Below are 21,939 nucleotides of genomic sequence, written 5' to 3'. Positions count from 1 at the left end.
CCACACTAGGAATATCCATGTATTTTACACTCTATTTTTACAGAACTGATCTATATGTATACTATATTTGTAGTGTTTGCATTATATTCTTTGTATCAATAAAAATGTTATACTATTGTAATCTGCTTTCTACAAACTCATCAATAGTTACATAATTTAGAGGCATTGATTTGATCTAATATTGCACATATAACTATTAGTGTGTTTTACACTTTGTTATATTTCACAGATACTATCAAATATATTCCCATTGTAATATATTTCCACTATTCCTAGCTCTCGAGCGCCAGTACTCCTTCCCTTTTTCTCTTTAGCACAAGATAATGCTGAATGTCAACGTGCAAAGTATTTCGTTTGGAGAAGTAAGTATCATATAAAATGCAGTAGGGTACACTGCATACTCGCCCCCGGGCTGCATGCTATAGATGTGTACTGTTTTGTTTAATTCCAGTCTTCAATACCCACCAACAGGCCACATTTTCAGGATATCCATGCTAGAGCACACCTGTTCTCAAAGAGGATTATGCTTAAAACCAAGCCTGTTATTGCTCCCAGATGTCTACTTGAGAAACGCTGTTCTAGATGGCTGTGCTAATTCACCATACGGACTAGGGATCAATTACATAACAATGACTTTTTCTCTAGTGTACAGCCTAAATATTCTGTATAGTGAACCATAGCTTTTTTATTTCTTTTTAAGAAATATTGTTTTACTTTATTTTTGTGTCACCTTTGATGTACAGTTTGTACCAACATGCACTTTAAAGTAACTAGTCTCAGTAGGAATATAGGCATCTTAGGTTGCTATAGTGATTTGAGCTATAATAGTTCAGAATCCTATCTTTTACATGAAGTTTTTACCTATCTACAATATAAAATGTTTCCCTACAGAATATCTACATGACATTAAGTGAAAGTGCTTAACTCCCATAAGTTTTGCTAATTTTCCTTTTTAGTTTTGGCTGGCACTTTAATTACCAAGCTAATTAGCTAAAAAGTTTGGAAAAAGTAAAACACTTGTAAGTTGTGTATAACAGGGGAGCAGTTCCTGTCTAGAGCAAGACATCCCTCAATACCTTAAGCACGTTTGATCGTTAAAACTCTCTTGTGACGCATCAAGAAAAACGCCACTTTCCTCGTAAACAAGTCCAATCAGAAACTCAGTAATCAGTATCTTCATGTCTGTTTTTCTGTGCTGTATAGTGACCTCATTCTAAGAAATGAAATTCCCACATGCAGCGCTATATCTATATCTGTAATGCACCCATCTCTCCTGGTAATGCATGCCAGCAACCAGCATGTGAGTGGCAGTGCATATTTGTGTACTGTTTAGCATTTCAAAAAGACTTGCATACAAATTTCTCATAATTGGTCATCTGATCTCCTGCACACATGCTTTGCACAGCTGTCTATCTGTTAAAGGGAAAGACGGATTAAAGGGACATTTTACTGTTCATTTTTTATCCCCCTTAATGTTTTCTTGAGTATATTACATTGTTAACAAATAGTTTTTACCTTTATTTTGTCATTTGAAATAGCTGTTTTTACTGTTGAAATTATTGCATATACTGAAAATATAAATACTGAAGTATTATGCAAGAAAAGCTACGTAAACAAAAGACAGCAACCTCCAAATGGGGTTAGGAGGATAAATAGGTACTGACATTTTTGTCCTTTGTGTATATAAAGAAAAAGTATAAACAGGCATTTGTGTATAGAGAGAGATGGGATAAGAGTGTATGCTCTGTCAATTTGAATGGGCATGTTTGTGAGAACAATGGGTTGTAGTTTCAAAGGACAAAACCAGCTATTGGAAATACAAAAATACACCTAAATGAGCAATTGCCTTTTACAATTAATACTCAGTTGGATAAAATAAAAAAAAAGTCAGTGTTACAGTGTTACAGTTTTGTGTTTAAAAAATAAAACAATATGTCTATGTTCTTACTAAAACAACTTTTTATTTGTTATACTTTTGCAAGTGTGTTTTTGTCCACCAATAGACCCGTGGAAGTTGCTTTTTTAGCAAGTAAGCAGTTGACTCAAACGCAAATGCACAAACATTAAAAATATATGATCCCTTTAAGTGATAGACAAAAAAAAATATTATTCAGGAATATTTCAAGGAGAGGCAACCCCCCCAAAAAAAAAAAACCCAATATGAAAGACCAAGCGGATAATTTAGTTCTGCCGTGATAAAAGATTATTGCTTTTGTAATAATTACCATATACTGTTGGGGAATGTCAAAAGTATGTCCAATTTATAATAACAGCTTTAATTAATCTTTTCTTACACTCATTTATTACATAGATTATTCAATAAATTACTGGTTAATTAATCTCAGAATCAAACCATGTCTTATGAAGAGGACACAAAGTCTGCATTGTACAAAGAATAGTCTCACTTCTCATTTATTTTTATATGGTTTATTAATGGCTAAGAACATTCAACTCTTAACCTGGAAAAAATATCCTTCAAAACACAGTAACACTTGTCACAGTTATAGATTCGTAACCTAGCAAATATTTATATAAAGAAATACAATGTTTTTCATAGGGACTTTTATTGATTGGATCATACTTGGTCGACTATTAATTTATGAAAATTTTGTAGGCTGCTCATTGTGGCTATACACAATGTTTCTGGCCTAGTAACTGTAATACTGGGCCCTATCTTACATAGGGAGTGTAAGGAGGTCATGTGTTGTTGAGGTAGGGGGAGATCTCACCTGGGAGAAATCAAAGCAGCCATTGGTGGTAATTGAGTTGGGGGTCTACTTAGGATGAATTGTGCTATGGATTTCAGTTTGCAAATGTAGGGTAAAGTGATTGGGTCATTGGTATTAAGGGGGAGATTGGTGAAGAGTATCATATTTTTAATTGTATGCAATGATTTTCTACCTAAAAAGCAGTTGTATGATAGCTAATGCAGATAGCTATCACAGATGTACAACTATGGCACTCAGTAGCAAAGAAATCTGCATTACTACTGTAGTAATGTGGGGTGCGGCACATAATAGTGATAGTCATAGGCTGCCCCAGAAAAATGCAGGAGCTGTTTTTTTACATTCAATATAGCCCTGAGAGTGAAATATACTACTAACACCCCCACATAAAATAATAATATTAATAATAATAATAAAAAATCTATCTATCAATCTATACACATGCACAACATGTCTGCTAAAAAGCATAATTTTACTAACTATCTATCTATCTATCTATCTATCTATCTATCTATCTATCTATTGGGTACTTATAGAGCACAAACTAATCACCCGTGAGGGACTCAAGGAGCTAAGGGATAACAGATAGGAGGAGGGGGGAGGGGATGGGCGTTCAGTCAAAGAGCCAGGTTTTGAGGTCCTTTCTGAACTTCGTAAGGGAGGTGGATTGTCTGAGGTGCAGCGGGAGGGTGTTCTATGTCTTTGCTGCTATGTGGGAGAAGGATCTTCCGCCCACTGTGGATTTGCTGATGTGGGGGATGACTGCAAGTGCTTGGTCGGCCGATCGTAGTTGTCTGGCGGGGGTGTAGAAATTTATGCGGTGGATTATGTATTCGGGTCCGATGTTGTGTAGGGCCTTGAACACGTGGGTAAGGAGCTTGAAGGTGATTCTCTAGTTGATGGGGAGCCAGTGAAGGTTCCTTAGGTGTTCGGTGATGTGGCATTGGAGAGGGATGTAGAGGATGAGTCTGAGGCGTTCTGGATACATTGGAGTCTCTTTTGGAGTTTGATGGTGGAGCCGGCATAGAGTGCGTTGCCGTAGTCCAACCGGCTGCTGACAAGGGTGTGGGTGACTGTTTTCCTGGTTTCGGTAGCGATCCACTTGAAGGTTTTTCGTAGCAGGTGGAGAATGTGGAAGCAGGAGTCATCCCAATGCAGATTTATTGGGTCTGAGGAGGAGGACTTTGGTTTTGTCTGTGTTCAGTTTGAGCCGGTTGTCATTCATCCAGGTGGCGACTGCTGTCAGGCCTTTGTGGACGTTCTTTTTGGTGGTGGTGGGATCTCGGGTGAGTGAGATAATTAACTGGGTGTTGTCGGCGTAGGAGACGATGTTGAGGTCATGGCGTTGGACGATGGCTGCGAGAGGGGCCATGTAGCTGTTGAAGATGGTGGAGCTCAGCGAAGAGCCTTGCGGTACACCACAGTTGACTGGTATTGGTTTGGAGGAGAAGGGAGGGAGCCTGACTTTCTGGGTCCTGCCCGTGAGGAAGGAGGTGATCCATTCCAGGGCTTTGCTGTGTATGCCAGCATTGTGTATGCGGGTAAAGAAGGTGTTGTGGTTGACAGTGTCAAAGGCTGCTGAGAGGTCTAGGAGGATGAGGGCGGCAGTTTCTCCTCGGTCGAGCATGGCGCGGATGTCATCTGTGGTGGCGAGGAGGGCAGTCTCGGTGCTGTGGTTGCTTCTGAAGCCGGATTGGGAGTAGTCCAGGGTGTAGTTGGCCTCAATGTGGTCAATAAGTTGTGAGTTGATGGACTTCTCTATGACTTTGGCCGGGAAGTGGAGTAGCGAGATGGGGCGGTAGTTATTCTGGTCTGTGGGGTCTGCTGAGGGTTTCTTCAGCAGGGGTTTCAGTTCTGCGTGCTTCCAGACATCCAGGAAGGTGCCGGTTTTGATGCGGCAGAGTTCAGGGGCGATGGTGTTGCATGATTTGTTGAATATGTGATGAGGGCATGGGTCCAAGGGTGCACCGGAGTGGATGGATTTCATGATTCTGAGGGTGTCCTCTGTGGTGAGGGGGCTCCAGATAGTCCGTGTGTGGTGTGGGGGGGCACATTTGGGAGGGTGTCGGGTGTAGGGGAGTGGATGGTGGAGGTTGAGTTTTGAGGTATGAAACTGTCATAGATGTCGAGGATCTTGCGGTGGAAGTGGGCAGCGAGGGTATTGCAGAGGTCCTGGGAGGGTGGGATGTTGGTGGTGTCGCTGTTGTACTAAAAGTATGTTGGACACAAGTAATATCACTCTAATAGAAGAAGGAGCAATTAAAGAGAAATTAAACTAAAATATTCTATAATTATCTTGTAATTATATTACTTTTCTGTTGTCTTGCAAAACACAACATTCCAGCAGTATGTGAAAGCTTGTTTTATATATTAAAGGGATATTAAACCCAAATTTTGTCTTTTATGATTCAGATAGAGCAGGCAATTTTAAGCAACTTTCTAATTTACTCCTATTATCAATTTTTCTTTGTTCTCTTGGTATCTACATTTAGCCACCAATCAGCAAGCGCTACCCAGGTGCTGAATCAAAAATAGGCCGGCTCCTAACCTTACATTCCTGCTTTTTAAAACAAAGATACCAAGAGAATGAAGAAAAATGTATAATAGGAGTAAATAAGAAAGTTGCTTAAAATTGCATGCTCTATCTGAATCACGAAAGAAAACATTTGGGTTTCAGATTCCTTTAACATCTTGCACCACTTGCTTTATTTAGAGCCAGACTTGTTACTGGAATAGGCTTCACGCTTTCATTTTAGTAGCAGAACTTGCATCTTCTCTCCTCTACTGAGGCCAATTAGGGGCAGATTAGTTATAGGGGTAGGCTTTTGAAGCTGTTAGCGTTTACTTTCAATTTTCAGAATTTTCAGTGTAAGATTACATAGAAATGGAGGAATACACATTTAAAGAATATTGCACAGTATTTTACTACATATAATTACATTTGTGTTTCATGTCCCTTTAATGTTGATAGGGAATAAATACATGATATACACATACAAAGTGCTAGGCTACACCTATGAATATACAACATATAATTACATTTGTGTTTCATGTCCCTTAAAGGTATAATCTAGTCAATATTAAAGTTTCATGACTAAGATAGAGCATGCAATTTTAAGAAACTTTCTAATTTACTCCTATTATCAATTTTTCTTCGTTCTCTTGGTATCTTTATTTAATGTAAGCTTAGGAGCCGGTCCATTTTTGGTTCAGGACCTGGATAGCACTTGCTGATGGGATTGCTACATTTAGACACCAATCAGCAAGCGCTACCCAGGTGCTGAACCAAAAATAGGCTGGCTCCTAAGCTGACATTCCTGCTTTTAAAAATAAAGATAGCAAGAGAACGAAGAAAATTTGATAATAGGAGTAAATTAGAAAGTTGCTTAAAATTGCATGCTCTATCTGAATCATTAAAGTTTAGTTTTTAACTAGACTATCCCTTTAAAGTTGATAGGTAATGAAGACATGATATACACATATCATTGTGCTGGGCTACACCTATGAATATGTTAGACAATCTATGACATGATATATGTCCTTTCTTCAAACAACACATTCCCTTCTCTTGTCTATACCCAAACTCTCCCACACCCCTTTGCCGCCTCCTTCATACTTTTTTTGGGCAGGTTTAGTCATCACTTGTCTTACTATCTGTGCAAAAAAATAATAGAGAAAATAAAGCTGAATTAAAATGTTAGTATGTTTGCTTAACTCCTGTGTTTACGCAGGCAACACCTAGTGCTGGAAGGTACAGTGCAAACCTGTTCTAGAGAAGATGCCTTCAGTAGTAACCACTCCCAAGAAAAATGTGCCCACATGTTAATTAGCACTGGCAGTGTTTGGCATTATAGATTAGATTACAATAGTTTTTGTTTTAAATAAGGTGTAAACAGATGCAGTGAGACCTTAGAAAGGGGACATGAAACCCAACTTTTTCCTTTAATTAATTAAGGCAGAACATACAATTTTAAACAACTTTCAAATTTACTTCAATTATCAGATTTGCTTTGTTCTCATGTTATTCTTGAAAGGTAGTGTACATGTCTAGTGCATTGCATGGCAGGAAAAAAGTGCTGCCATTTAGTGCTCTTGCTATTGTATAACACTCTTGCAAAACTTCTGCCAAATATTGCTGCAGACACGCGCATGCTCCTGAGTTTATCTGCCTGCTGTTCAACAAAGGATACCTAGAAAACAAAGACAATTGGAATAGAAGTAAATTGGAAACGTTTTTAAAAGAATATGGTTTATCTGAATCATGAAATACATTTTTTTTATTTTATGTTCCTTTAAAGGGACATCTGGGGCGCGATCCGATAAACGGCGTAGTTTGCGGCGCAAGCGAGGGAACCCGCGTCGCCTGCAGTTTCAGCTCACAACTCGAGCTATCCCATTTACGGCGCCGTCAGATGCTAACGTGCCGTAAGTCGGATAAACCAGCGATGTCCAGAAATCTGCGCAAGTACAAATTTCTGGCGTCGCCAGTGACTTGCGCCACGTTAGAAACTGCCAGCGCCTACAAAACCTGACTAAAGTCTAAATCACCCGCACTGTCTAACACGCCTCCCTAACATACCCTGACACGTCTAACCCTCTATCCGCTATCCCCCCTCTCTATCCTAACAATAAAATATGTATTAACCCCTAAACCGCCGCTCCCAAACCCCGCCGCAACCTAATAAAGTTATTAACCCCTAAACCGCCGCCAGCTATATTAAATCTATAACCCCCTAAAGTGAGCTCCTAACACCGCCGCCATCTACCTTACCTACCCCCTAAAGTGAGCCCCTACCCAGCCGCTATCTATTTTAAAATTATTAACCCCTAATCTAATCCCCCTACCCCGCCGCCATCTATATTAAATTATTTAACCCCTAAAATACTAAACTATCCCTACCACTAAACCTAAGTCTAACCCTACAAATAGCCCTGAAAAGGGCTTTTTGCGTGGCATTGCCCCAAAGTAACAGCTCTTTTGCCAGCCCTTAAAAGGGCTTTTTGCGGGGCATCCCCCAAAGAATTCAGCTCTTTTACCAGCCCTTAAAAGGGCTTTTGGCGGGGCTTTGTCACAAAGTAAACTGCTCTTTTGCCTACAATCTACATCCCCCTCCTCCGCGGCCACCTATAATAAATGTATTAACCCCTAATCTAATCCCCCTACACCGCGGCCACCTATATTAAACACATTAACCCCTAATCTACATCCCCCTACACCGCGGCCACCTATAATAAATGTATTAACCCCTAATCTAATCCCCCTACACCGCCGCCAGCTATATTAACTATATTAACCCTAATTATATTAGGGTTAATATAGTTAATATCGTTATTATATTATATATATATATATATATATATATATATATATATATATATATATATATATATATATATATATATATTAAGTATAATAACCCTATCTAACTCTAACATCCTAACTAAACTCTTATTAAAATAAATCTAATATTAATATTATTAATTAAAATATTCCTATTTAAATCTAAATACTTACCTATAAAATAAACCCTAAGATAGCTACAATATAATTAATAATTACATTGTAGCTATGTTAGGGTTTATATTTATTTTACAGGTAAATTGTTAATTATTTTAACTAGGTATAATAGCTATTAAATAGTTATGAACTATTTAATAGCTACCTAGTTAAAATAATTACCCAATTACCTGTAAAATAAATCCTAACCTAAGTTACAAATACACCTACACTATCAATAAATTAAATAAACTACAAATATCTATCTAAAAATACAATTAAATAAACTAAACTAAATTACAAAAAAAACCAAACACTAAATTACAAAAAATAAAAAAAAGATTACAAGATTTTTAAGATAATTACACCTATTCTAAATTAAAAAAAGTTCAAAGCTCTTTTACCTTACCAGCCCTTAAAAGGGCCTTTTGTGGGGGCATGCCCCAAAGAAAACTGCTCTTTTGCCTGAAAAAAAAAACACAATACCACCACCCACATACCCCTAATCTAACCCAAACCCCCCTTAAATAAACCTAACACTACCCCCCTGAAGATCTCCCTACCTTATCTTCACCACGCCGGGCCAAACTCCTCATCCGATCCGGGCGATGTCTATCCAAGCGGCAAAGAAGAGGTCTTCATCCCGGCGATGTCTTAATCCAATCTTCATTCTTCGCTCCACAGACGCGGAGCATCCATCCCGGCCGACGACTGAACGATGAATGAGGTACCTTTAAATGACGTCATCCAAGATGGCGTCCGTCGAATTCCGATTGGCTGATAGGATTCTATCAGCCAATCGGAATTAAGGTAGAAAAATCTGAGATCAGATTCAAGTTCAATCCGATTGGCTGAATCAGATTGAGCTCACATTTTATTGGCTGATCGGAACAGCCAATAGAACGCGAGCTCAATCTGATTGGCTGATTGGTTCAGCCAATCGGATTGAACTTGAATCTGATTGGCTGATTCAATCAGCCAATCAGATTTTTCTACCTTAATTCCGATTGGCTGATAGAATCCTATCAGCCAATCGGAATTCGACGGACGCCATCTTGGATGACGTCATTTAAAGGTACCTCATTCGTCGTTCAGTCGTCGGCCGGGATGGATGCTCCGCGTCTGTGGAGCGAAGAATGAAGATTGAAGATGCCGCTTGATGGAAGATGCTGCCCGATGGAAGAAGACTTTGCTGCCGCTTGGATAAAGACATCGCCGGGATGAAGACCTCTTCTTTGCCACTTGGATAGACATCGCCCGGATCGGATGAGGAGTTTGGCCCGGCGTGGTGAAGATAAGGTAGGGAGATCTTCAGGGGGGTAGTGTTAGGTTTATTTAAGGGTGGTTTGGGTTAGATTAGGGGTATGAGGGTGGTGGGTTGTAATGTTGGGGGGTGGTATTGTGTTTTTTTTTTGGGCAAAAGAGCAGTTTTCTTTGGGGCATGCCCCCACAAAAGGCCCTTTTAAGGGCTGGTAAGGTAAAAGAGCTTTGAACTTTTTTAATTTAGAATAGGGTAGGGAATTTTTTTATTTTGGGGGGCTTTATTATTTTATTAGGGGGCTTAGAATATGTGTAATTAGCTTAAAAATCTTGTAATCTTTTTTTTATTTTTTGTAATTTAGTGTTTTTTGTTTTTTTGTAATTTAGTTTAGTTTATTTAATTGTATTTTTAGATAGATATTTGTAGTTTATTTAATTTATTGATAGTGTAGGTGTATTTGTAACTTAGGTTAGGATTTATTTTACAGGTAATTGGGTAATTATTTTAACTAGATAGATATTAAATAGTTAATAACTATTTAATAGCTATTAAACCTAGTTAAAATAATTAACAATTTACCTGTAAAATAAATATAAACCCTAACATAGCTACAATGTAATTATTAATTACATTGTAGCTATCTTAGAGTTTATTTTATAGGTAAGTATTTAGATTTAAATAGGAATATTTTAGTTTATAATATGAATTAGATTTATTTAATAAGAATTTAGTTAGGGGTGTTAGGGTTAGATAGAGTTAATATAGTTTATATAAATACTATAGTAACTATATTAACTATATTAACCCTAATATAATTAGGGTTAATATAGTTAATATATATAATGTAATAACTATATTAACTATAATATACTTAGGGTTAATATAGATAATATAGCTGGCGGCGGGGTAGGTAGATTAAATTAGGGGTTAATAATTTTAATATAGATGGCGGCGGTGTAAGGGGCTTACATTAGGGGTTAATACTATTAATATAGGTGGCGGCGGTGTAGGGAGGGCAGGTTATAGGGCAAAAGAGCTGTTTACAAAAGGCAAAAGGCCCTTTTAAGGGCTGGTAATAGAGATAATTATTTTAGGAGGATTAGATTAGGGGTTAATAATATTAATATAGCTGGCGGCGGTATAGGGGGATTAGATTAGGGGTTAATATTTTTTATATAGGTGGCGGCGGTGTAAGGGGTCAGATTAGGGGATAGATAAGGTAGATGGCGGCGGTGTAAGTGGTTCACATTAGGGGATAGATCAGTTAGATGGTGGCGGTTTTAGGGGCTCACAGTAGGGGGTTAGTTTATGTAGATGGCGATGGGGTCCGTGAGCGGCAGTTTAGGGGTTAAATACTTTATTAGGGATTGCGGCGGGAGATCGCGGTTGACAGGGAGATAGACATTGCGCATGCGTTAGGTGTTAGGTTTTATTTAGCAGATCGCGGTTGACAGGTAGATAGACATTGCGCATGCATTAGGTGTTAGGTTTTATTTAGCAGATCGCGGTTGACAGTTAGATAGACATTGCGCATGCGTTAGGTGTTAGGTTTTATTTAGCAGCTAGTTTAGAGAGTTACGGGGCTCCAATACTCAGCGTAAGGCTTCTTACGGCTGCTTTTTATGGCGAGGTGAAAATGGAGTAAGATTTCTCCATTTTCGCCACGTAAGTCCTTACGCTGTATATTGGATACCAAACTGCGCTGGTTTGGTATACCTGCCTATGGCCCAAAAAACTACGGGCGACGGCAGAAATATACGTGCGTAACTTCTAGGTTACGCCGTATATGTGATACCAAACCCGCGCAAATATTGGCGTCGCCGACTTTTGCGGGCGACGATTTTTATCGGATCGACCCCCAGAATTGAGTTACATTGCTAATACAATGTTTGCTTATGTGTAGTTAAAGGGACACTCAAGTCAAAACAAACTTTTATGATTCAGAAAGAGCAGCAGTTTTAAGACTTTGCAAAATTTAATAATGAAAGTAAATTGCAAACTATCTTTTTCTATACAGACTTTCTGGGGAACAAGATACTTCTGAGCATGTGCACAAGCTCACATGGCACAAGCTCATATGTATACTAGTCTGTCATTGGCTGATGTTTGTCACATGATACAGGGGGCCGGAAAATGGGAGAAAAATAATTTTGTCAGAAAAAAATCTACTGCTTATTTATAGGTATAGGTTGTATAGGTTGAACTCAATGGACTTCAGTCTTTTTTCAACCTCATCTACTATGTTAGTATGTTTTTTGAATTTCAGAGTAGGTGTTATTGCATTGTATTTTTATTATGCACTGGTTAATGATACAATTCTACTGCATTGAGTGGTCCTTTAAATAAATGTGTACTTTTATTATTTATTTTGCTGACCTTTCCAAAAATGGTGTTTATTCAGTACCCTCAGTGGTGCTGGAGAGGAACCTGCAATCTGATCTAACTTCAGGACTTCAAATATCACAACAGTTTTAACTTCTTCTCCCCATAGGCTTTAATGGAGCATGCTGTAAATGAAATAAATAAAAAAATAACACTTATCACTTGCACGCTAACCTGACAACATATGAATATTTAACATTCCAATGTTCTTCACATAGAAGAAAATGTTATTTTTATATATATATATATATTTATATATATATAATTATTTTTTGTATATATATATATATATATATATATATATACCTATATATCTATATGAATATATACAGGTATAGATATATAAATATATATACAAATATAAATATATATATATATATATATATATATATATATATATATATATATATATAAATATTTAAAAATAAAAAGAAAATTTTCTTCTAAGTGAAGAACATTGGAAAGTTAAATATTTCTATTAACATAGTAAAACACATTACAATATATAAACAATGAATAAAAATCATTTTTATGTTTAAAGGTATTTGAGTGGAAAGGGCTCCAAAGTGTGTGTATATATATGTATATACTGTATGTGTATACATGTATTGTAATCTAGCTCCATGTTGGCTATCACTCAAGTGCTAAGCAGAAGGTGCATTAAAGTGAAAATGTGATAAGCTGAAGGTCAAATAGTTAAGAGTTCTTTACAAAGTTTTAATCTATATGTATATTATGTGTGTGTATATATATATTTATATGTATATATACTTTTTGTCTGAGGAAGGGGTGAAGGCCCGAAACGTCAAATTAAAATTTTGGAGTGAAATCTTGGGAGAGCAATTATTTTGTGCAGGATTTATTTATATATATATTTATATATATATTTTGCTACTAACTTTTTAATTAATATTTTTTTTAAATAAAAATAATCAAAAACGACTTTTTTTTTCACGTGTAAGTCACAATTTTCTGAGTCTGCGTCTTTTGTTTATTTTTTTCTGTTCTAAAAAGCCTCAAACTGCCCCCTTATTTCAGTGATTTTGACAGACTTGCATTTTAGCCAATCAGTGCTGTCTCATAAATAACTCTACTGGAGTGAGCACAGTGTTATCTATATGACACACATGAACTAGCACTGTCTAACTGTGAAAAAACTGTAAAAAATGCACTGAGATAAGAGGCAGTTTTAAATTGTTTAAAAATCAGTTTGAGCCTATCTAGGTTTAGCTTTCAACAAATAATACCAAGAGAACAAATCAAATTTGATGATAACAGTAAGTTGGAAGTTGTTTAATATTGCATACCCGATCTGAATCATGAAAGTTTAATTCTGACTGGACTGTCCCTTTAACAACAATGAATTTTAAAAGTTGGCTGGGACATTTAATTGATAACCTTTGTGATGACTGGTCCTTTCAAAGGCCAGAAAATTAAATTAGCACAGGCCAACATCCTTGCCAATGCCCATACAACCCTGTTTGCCCTGTTACATTTTAGCTGTAAGTCACCCTTAAAGGGACATACTATTTTTTTTCTTTTTTACATTTTTGTGCTTGGTTAACATTAGTGAAATAAAAAGCAAACAAAGACAGTTCTGTTATGTTTTTTTAAAAGTGTACTTTACACACACAACTCCATTTACCGTTTTTTATGTATGAATAATATAAGCAATTAAACACTGCATTGCAAAAAGTCTGCTAACAAATAGAAGTATATAGCTTTAAAACCATTTATTTTGTATACAAAGTTTGTATTGTTTTTCAGTCCGGGAACAGGGACTTTTAAAAGCAATTATCTCCTCTTCTGAGGCCATTTAAAGAGGGATATAAATAAGCTATTACATTTATTAAAGGGATAGTCAAGTCAACATTCAACTTTCATGATTCCGATAGGGCATGCAATTTTAAACACTTTCTAATTTACTTTTATCATCAAAATTGCATTGTTCTCTTGGTATTCTTTGTTAAAAGCTAAATTTAGGTAGGCTCATTGCTAATTGCTAAGCCCTTGAAGTCCGCCTCTTATCTCAGGGCATTTTGACAGTATTTTACAGCTAGACAGCGCTAACTCATGAGTACCATATCGATAACATTGTGCTCACTCCCATAGAGTTACCTAGGAGTCAGCACTGATTGGATAAAATGCAAGTCTGTCAAAAGAACTGAAATAAGGTAGTTATGCAAAACTGGGGTATGGGTAATAAAGGGATTATCTATCTTTTTAAACAATAAAAATTCTGGAGTAGACCTCTGACGTCTGGAGTCTACTCTTCCAATATTTGTGGGAACTGAAAAAGTAACAAAACTTACAGGAAAAAGAAATGCGAAATGAATAAACTACATTGTAAAATGTTTCTATGTATTTAGCCTTTTCAAAATGTATTTATAGGGCATAGATAGCTAAGAGACTTAACCAGGTCAACCTAGAGTTTTCATTAATTTACACATACTTTGCTGATCACTCTTTCTCAGCCTCTGTAACTCCAGCATCCACTAGACTAGACCCTCTCACAAGAAGGTCCCCTCTTACTCCGTCCTATCTCTACAACCACTCTTCCTCTTATTATCTCAACCTCAGCCCCTGAAGGTACCACTCTTATTCCTCTTGCTTAACCAGGTCCAACGCATTTCACAAGTTGAGGCTTTTTCATTCTTCTCAGGATTACAAAATGGTCAAGCATAGCATAATATGTCTTGATTTGACCATATAATGGTTGTATTTTTTGTGTCCTCTGTATACAATTGTTGCCAGATGTGCAATTAACCCATTTAATAAGTACATGCTAAAATTTCATGAACCAATTATTGTATGTTTTGAATTTTTGTTAAATGGACTCTTATCTGCAATTGTAAGCCTGATAGAGGGCCAGATTACAAGTGTGGAGCAAATTTTCCCCCCCGCTTGCACACAAATTACGCTCAAAGGAAACTTTTAACTTTTATTTGTGCAAAATAAACCGGATGTGCGCTAACTTAAGAAATTCCAGTGAACTGGAAATGTTATGAATAAACCTGGAAGAGGACGTGTGTATATATTGTCTCAACACGCTGTGAAGAGGATGGTTTGAGTGGCCAAAATATCTCTAAGGACACTTGTAATAGCTGGTTATTTATTGCAAGCCTGTAAATGGGCCAATTTGCCCGTTTACGGGAGCTCGATAAATTAGTGATCCACTTGTAATCTAGCTCTATGGGGTGGATTTAATGGGCAGCGTATGCTGCTTTATCTGCCCTTAGTTTCCGGATAGCTGGAAACGGTAGTAAAGAGGTTAGAAGAAGTTACGACCGCTGCTCCTTAACTTGTCTACCACCTTTTAGCTGATTGGCTGCGAATGTGCAAGGGGTGGCATTGCACAAGCATTTCACAAGAAATGCTTGTGCGATGTTAAATGCTGACTGCTTATGCTGTCGGCATTTAGCGATGTCAGGCGGACATGGTTCGCTATAGTGAATCATGTCCGTCCGACATTTGTTAAATTGACCCCTATGTGTGTTGCATTTTCACAAGAAGAAATATGTCACAAGCTGCTGTCTTCTTCCACATTCAGAGGCATCCAAATCATATCATGCAGTGCTATATTGCAATGGGCTTGTCTCTCCTTCACATACAGAAACGCAGGGTCATTTTTACTGATAAAAAACACACAACATAAAATTATATATTTGCAAAAATATACAACATTTTTACATCAAAAAATACATCAAAAATAAATTTAAATGTACACAGATATATATTTACTTATATAGTTAGGCCATTCCATAGAATAACTTTACTCCTTTTTCCCTAAATTTTTATTTAATAAACTCCCATGATGCCCATTCTTACGGACATAAAGTTTGCTATCGAAAGCTAGTCACTTTGTATCTTAAACTTTAAGATGTGTCCTAGGATTTTTCAAATTACATAAAGCCCCTGTACGTTTTTGGGGAATACACCCCTCAAGTTTAAAATTATAAAACAAAATCCCAAAAGCAACTGATAACTTTTTCCTAGGCAAATCTCTTAGTTCAATCATGCAAATTTTCCATTTTTAATTTTTTTTAAAGCATTCAAATTAAATATAATCAAACAAAAAAAGTTTACAGGGAATTGTTTTCAGTTCAGCTCATTTGTCAAAAGGTAATTCCCAAATTTGACCACACTCTTTCAAACGATGCATAAAATGAAATGACAAAAAAAGGGACAAAAACAGCTGTTTACCATACCTAAACCTCCTTTTCTCCTGGATAAGTAAGTTACATTCCTTTTAAGAATATTGAGGCGACTTCCCCAGAGAAGCTGAAAAAACTGACTATTAAATGAAACAACCATATTTTTAGGAGGAGGAAAAACAAAAATGAAATAAATAAAAATCAGAAGCAAAAAGGTCTTAATAATTTGCACCCTTTTTAAGAAAGGTATTTTTCAAGACTTCCATCACACATTAAAGGGACAGTCTACTCCAGAATGTTTATTGTTTAAAAAAATAGATAATCCCTTTATTACCCATTCCCCAGTTTTGCATAACCAACACTGTTATTGTAATACACTTTTTACCTCTGTGATTACCTTGTATCTAAGCCTCTGCAGACTGCCCCCTTATTGCAGTGTTTTTGATAGACCTGCATTTTAGCCAACCAGAGCTGACTCTTAAATAACTCAGTGGGAGTAATCACAATGTTATCTATATGACACACATGAACTAGCAGTGTCTAACTGTCAAACTGTTTAGCATTTCACAAAGAATAGATAGAGAGCAAAGCAAATTTGATGATAAAAGTAAATTGGAAAATTGAATGCATCTGGATCATTAAGGTTTAATTTTGACTAGACTATCCCTTTAAGCTTCTTCTCCCAGTTAATTTGAGCTGAACCTGTACCTTGAAAGGTAATACCAAGTATATTTAAGCTGTCTTTCTCTTCAGAAACATTAGGAGGTGGAAGGAATTTGGATTCTAAAGAACCTATCCAAAGCATTTTACATGTATTTATGTTCAAAAGAGATTTTGATGCTCTAGAAAAAAATTGCAAAATGTTCAAAATACATTTACATTCAGATAAAACAAACGCATTAACATCATCAGCATAAGCAATATATTTTTCACAAGTAGTTTGCCCCATTGCCTCCACAAGTGTTATATTATAGTCATCTTGAATGCAATGCAAAAAAGGGTCAATAGAAAAAATAATGGGCTCAAAGGACACCAACACCCCTGACTTTATACCTGCTTTAATCTTGAAAGGTTTCCCCAAGGCATTCATTTACCAGTGGCACACCTGTAGCCTTGTAATATTTTAGCTGCAACCAAAAAATTCATTTCAAAGGGATACCATATTTCCCTAAAACAAAGTAAAGGTAATTATGGTTAACTTTATCAAATGCTTTTTCTTGGTCAAGACTTAAAACATATCCTGTAAAAGTCTACCCAGCCATTATACAAATAAACAGTTGTTTCTTTATCTGCAATCAACGCAAATTACCCATATCATTTCATTCTCCATTTATTTATAATTTAATTTCCAACAGCCCCAGCCATGAATTATAGACTCTTTAAAAGACACTCACTATAGCATGATTAGAAAATACAACAGGGTCTAAGTAAACATCACAAAATGAAACAGTGGACTGCACATAAATGCTATCTATAGGGCTGAAGCGCTGAACAAGAATATAGTTAAAACCTCTTTTATCAGGATACTGTGTATCATACACATCTTTTAGCCCTGTCTGTTTTCACATATAATTAAGGAAATTAGAATCATATTGAGATTTAGCACATTTCCCCCTGTCCTGGTACAGTTTTAAAATGCCCTTCAAATATAAAATTTTTTGAAGTATGCAAAACAGTTTGAATATTTGTAAAAAGTTCCTTTCTTTCAAACTTTGTTTGTTGGCCATATAAATTAATCAGGTGGTATGCATAATTGTTTATGCATACTTCTAACAATAAACATCTTCCTGGCATTATATCCAGAACCTGATGACAAGATACATTATAACTTTTAAACAATAACGCCACACCCTCACATTTGTCAGTATTAAAGGACCAAAATGATGGGCCCCATTGCCTGTCCTTCCTATAAGCAAGAACATCCTTAATACTAGTCAATCTAATCTTTTGAAGGAAAAGTATATCCCTGGGCAAGTCTCTAAAATATAGAAAAGCTTCTTTATGAGCCGGTTGAGAATTAATACTATTTACATAAATTGTTGCCACCCCTAATACTGGAAGTGGTTGAGTACTTGCAGATTTCAAATATAAAATTGTCATCTAGATTTCTTCTTTGCTTTATATTTCTTATCCCTTATAACAGATGATGAACGTCTCTTATTTGAAGGAGGTACCGTCTCCACATCAGAAGGGGGTTGGCTGGCCTGTGTACATTCCACTGTTAAAAACAGTTCTGGATCCAATATCACAGTCCATCTCTTGATTTCCAGCAGATAGGGAATTCACTCCTTCAGAATCTTCCTATGAAGACATGTGTGTACGCAAAACAGATTCTTGAGAATTATCCAATTTCAATGAAGGCAATGCTACAAAGTACTAGTCCCAAAACTAACAGTTTTCTCTATCTCTTCTACTTGGTCATCCCATGATTTGTCAAGGGGCTGGAAATTGTTTTTAAGCTACAGACTTCCACTTCCAGGCTTCAAATCTGTACTCTTGCCTTTGGAAACTCTTCGCTGCTTAGGAGCTATACTTTTACCTTTTCTTATCTGTACTTGCCAGTCGGATTCTTTATCCTCTTCCTGAGGTTTTAGGACAATAGGATCTGAAGAACTCACATCTTCCTTTCTTTGTCCTAAATCATAGACATTAGTGTGCCATCTAAAGGAAGTGGAACATTCACCTGTTCCAATGTCTTGCCACATTCATGATGCTCCAGTATGTTTCCTTCAACCTATAAGGCGGCTATTCATGGTTCTGATTATGCTGGGCATCTGGACACTTAATATACGAATGACCAGGCTTATATCAAAAATTGCAGACCTTTCTTGGATGACCAAATTCCTTACAGTTACGGCATCTGATTTGATCACAGACTGAAGAAAAATGAACCTTGGAATCACACTTAAAGCAACATTTAGGCTACCAATGATAATGCCATCTCCCGCTAATATTGCCAATGTAAAGGAAATTTGGCAGATGGGTTCTTATATTATCCCTTGACTTCAAACAAATAACCTCCATTCCAATAATAGCCATTGTAGATCTTTTTAGGCCCACTAAGGTCTTCACATTGGCTATTCATCCAGAAAATGATGTCCTCTACTGGAATAGATTCATGATCAAATACAATGTTCACAGACACAGACTGGTAATTGGACTTGCCTCAAAGTTATTCCACTCAGGTGTGTATATACCATTTTATACTGCTGCCAGAAAGTCTCCAGATGAGACAGCGTCTTAAAGCTGATATATGGAGCATGCAACAGAGCATAAACAGCATCTGGATGAAATTCCAATGATTTCTTAATAAGCACCTGGCCCACATAATCCAGGCCTCTGTCTTCTTCATGACTGCCACAATAGGTTGATCTGACAAAATTGCTCCTCTTTAAAGTATATTTCCGAAGTAAATTAGAAAAAACTTTGAACCACTCCAAGCTTCATGTCTGGAAGTTGAATGTTGTTCAGCAGCATTAAAACTTGGTGCAGATACTTGTGGTACTTTAAATACAGGAGGCACAGATGCTACAACACTGGCAAAAGACTTACTGGGGTTTTCTGCAGCTCCATGCCTCAGCTCCTGACAATGCTGTAATTTTAGGCTGTTCAAATCCAACAACTGATCCATGCAGTTGTGTGAGAGTCTCCACTGCTGACTGTTGCAAGTCTGTAGCTTCTGATTTATGCTGCAATACTGTGCTTTGTTTGATATAAGCTGCAGGAGTTTCTTGCACTGTGTAATTAGTATTGTTTGCAAGTTGCATTACATATTGAGAATAACCTACAGCATTTTTTTTTTACCCATTACTCAAATCTATTGCCTCTTCATAGTCCACATCTGTGGCCTGTGTACAAAGAAAATCCATATCTACTTTGCTTTACTGTGGACTTCTCTCCCCTGGGTGGGGAATCAGCACACTCAGCCTCCATGTTTACACAAACACTCTCTGATTGCATCACCTGCACATGCCTGCAAAGTTTGTTGCTGTGTGTATATTCACTGGAGCAGGATTCATTTTCTTGTCTGGCCTCACAAAGTCTTCCTTCTCTTTTCAAGCTCTAAATTCCTTTTCTGTTTACTGACAGTTTACTGATAGCAGAGATATCTTTATTAAACAACTTGTACCCCTTAAAGACCCTGTACATTGCTTGTCTTTCTATGGGGATTTTTTTCTTGAGACCGCACTATTTTAGGAAGCCTGCAGGCGGGAGGGAATGTATAATAGTACGGTCTTGACGCTCGCAGCGAGATTCACGCTATTTTTAGCAGAAAATCCCTGTACAACCTAAGGGCTCGATTTATCAAGCCCTTCACCTGCCTATGACTGCAGGTTCTCACAAGAGAACCTGTAGTCAGTATTTATCAAGCAGCGGTTATCAGACCGCTGCGCCCTAGACTCTTCTCCACCTCTTAGGTGGAGAATTTCAATCTCCCCGGTCTCATCTGACTGGAGAGATTGATCATTCCTGCCCGCGTGTGATTAGCTGTGCGCGGCCAGGCAGTGGGATTGCACACAAGTGCAAAATAAAGCTTGTGTGCAATCTTAAATTCCAGCAGTGGATTATTGCCCGCCAGAGGCAAGCTAGGCCGAAGCAGGGTCGCATATGTATGCCCCTGTCCGCCCCAGCTTGATATTTTGAGCCCTAAATGTATCTAAAATCTATAAATTTAATAGCAAGTTGATATCATTCCCAATGAGCTTTTAAAAAGTGATCCTTTTAAGTTTTTGGAGGTGATCTTGAATACCAATTTAGGTAATTGCATAACATCTGATTTCCAAACATTTCTTCACAAAATCAGATGTGATTATTGAAGTGGTGCTTGTGAATTTTGAAAAAATATCATTATGAATTTATAATTAATACAGAACTATGTTGTAAGTCATCTTGTTCTGAAACACACACCCTTAACACAGTAGAATTAATCATTTAGATCATTTTAAGTGTTGTTCACTAGAGGAATATAAAAAAGAAGTTACAGAGGACTTGTATCACTTTCACTTGCAGACTATGAGGCCTATGTATCAAAGGTCTTGCGGACCTGATCCGACAGTGCGGATCAGGTCCGCAAGACCTTGCTGAATGCGGAGATACCCTCTCCGTATTCAGCATTGCACCAGCAGCTCACAAGAGCTGCTGGTGCAACGCCACCCCCTGCAGACTCGCGGCCAATCGGCAGCCAACAGGGAGGTGTCAATCAACCAGATCATATTAGATCGGGTTGAATTGTGGTGATTCCTGTCCGCCTGCTCAGAGCAGGCGGACAGGGTTATGGAGCAGCGGTCTTTAGTCTGAAGACTCGCCAGAAACACGGGCCCACAAGCTCAACACGGAGCTTGATAAATGGGCCACTATAGGTTAGTCAGCAGTTATCTTGCTGCAACTCAGATGTCCAGTGTTTCAGAGAGGCATTACAAATATCAGACCAATAAGTCCTTAGAGCAGCAATGGATGGGACATATGTTTAGCATGACTTGCTGAGGGGGAGGCTGATTCATATCTGAGGCGTTTAGATCCCTTAATCCAGCACATGATTTAGGAGAAGAAAAAGAACAGACATGTCTAAGATTATTAGGCAGTTGTTACCAAATTGTGGAGGGAACCAGCAGTAACATATCAGAGAAAAGATGCCTCAAATACATTACAAATGGCAGATTCAAATAAACCAGGCTAGAAATCACCAGATGTTTTTGCTATATTTCAAACAATATAATGCATGCAAAAACCTTTCTAGTCTTATAGGTGCTACCCAGTCAGCATCTTTATGACCATAGAATATAAGAGAAAGTTATAACCTGCACCCTGTCCCCAGTGACTTATTCAGTCTTTAAAACATCTGTCCTAGAATAAACCACAAATAAAAGAGACATAAAGGTGGAATTTGCAATGCACAACTGGCAATGATGCCACACATAA

This window comes from Bombina bombina, chromosome 2 (assembly GCF_027579735.1).
Source record: "Bombina bombina isolate aBomBom1 chromosome 2, aBomBom1.pri, whole genome shotgun sequence".
NCBI classification, from domain to species: Eukaryota; Metazoa; Chordata; class Amphibia; order Anura; family Bombinatoridae; genus Bombina; species Bombina bombina.
Note: the sequence above shows the minus strand (reverse complement) of the source record.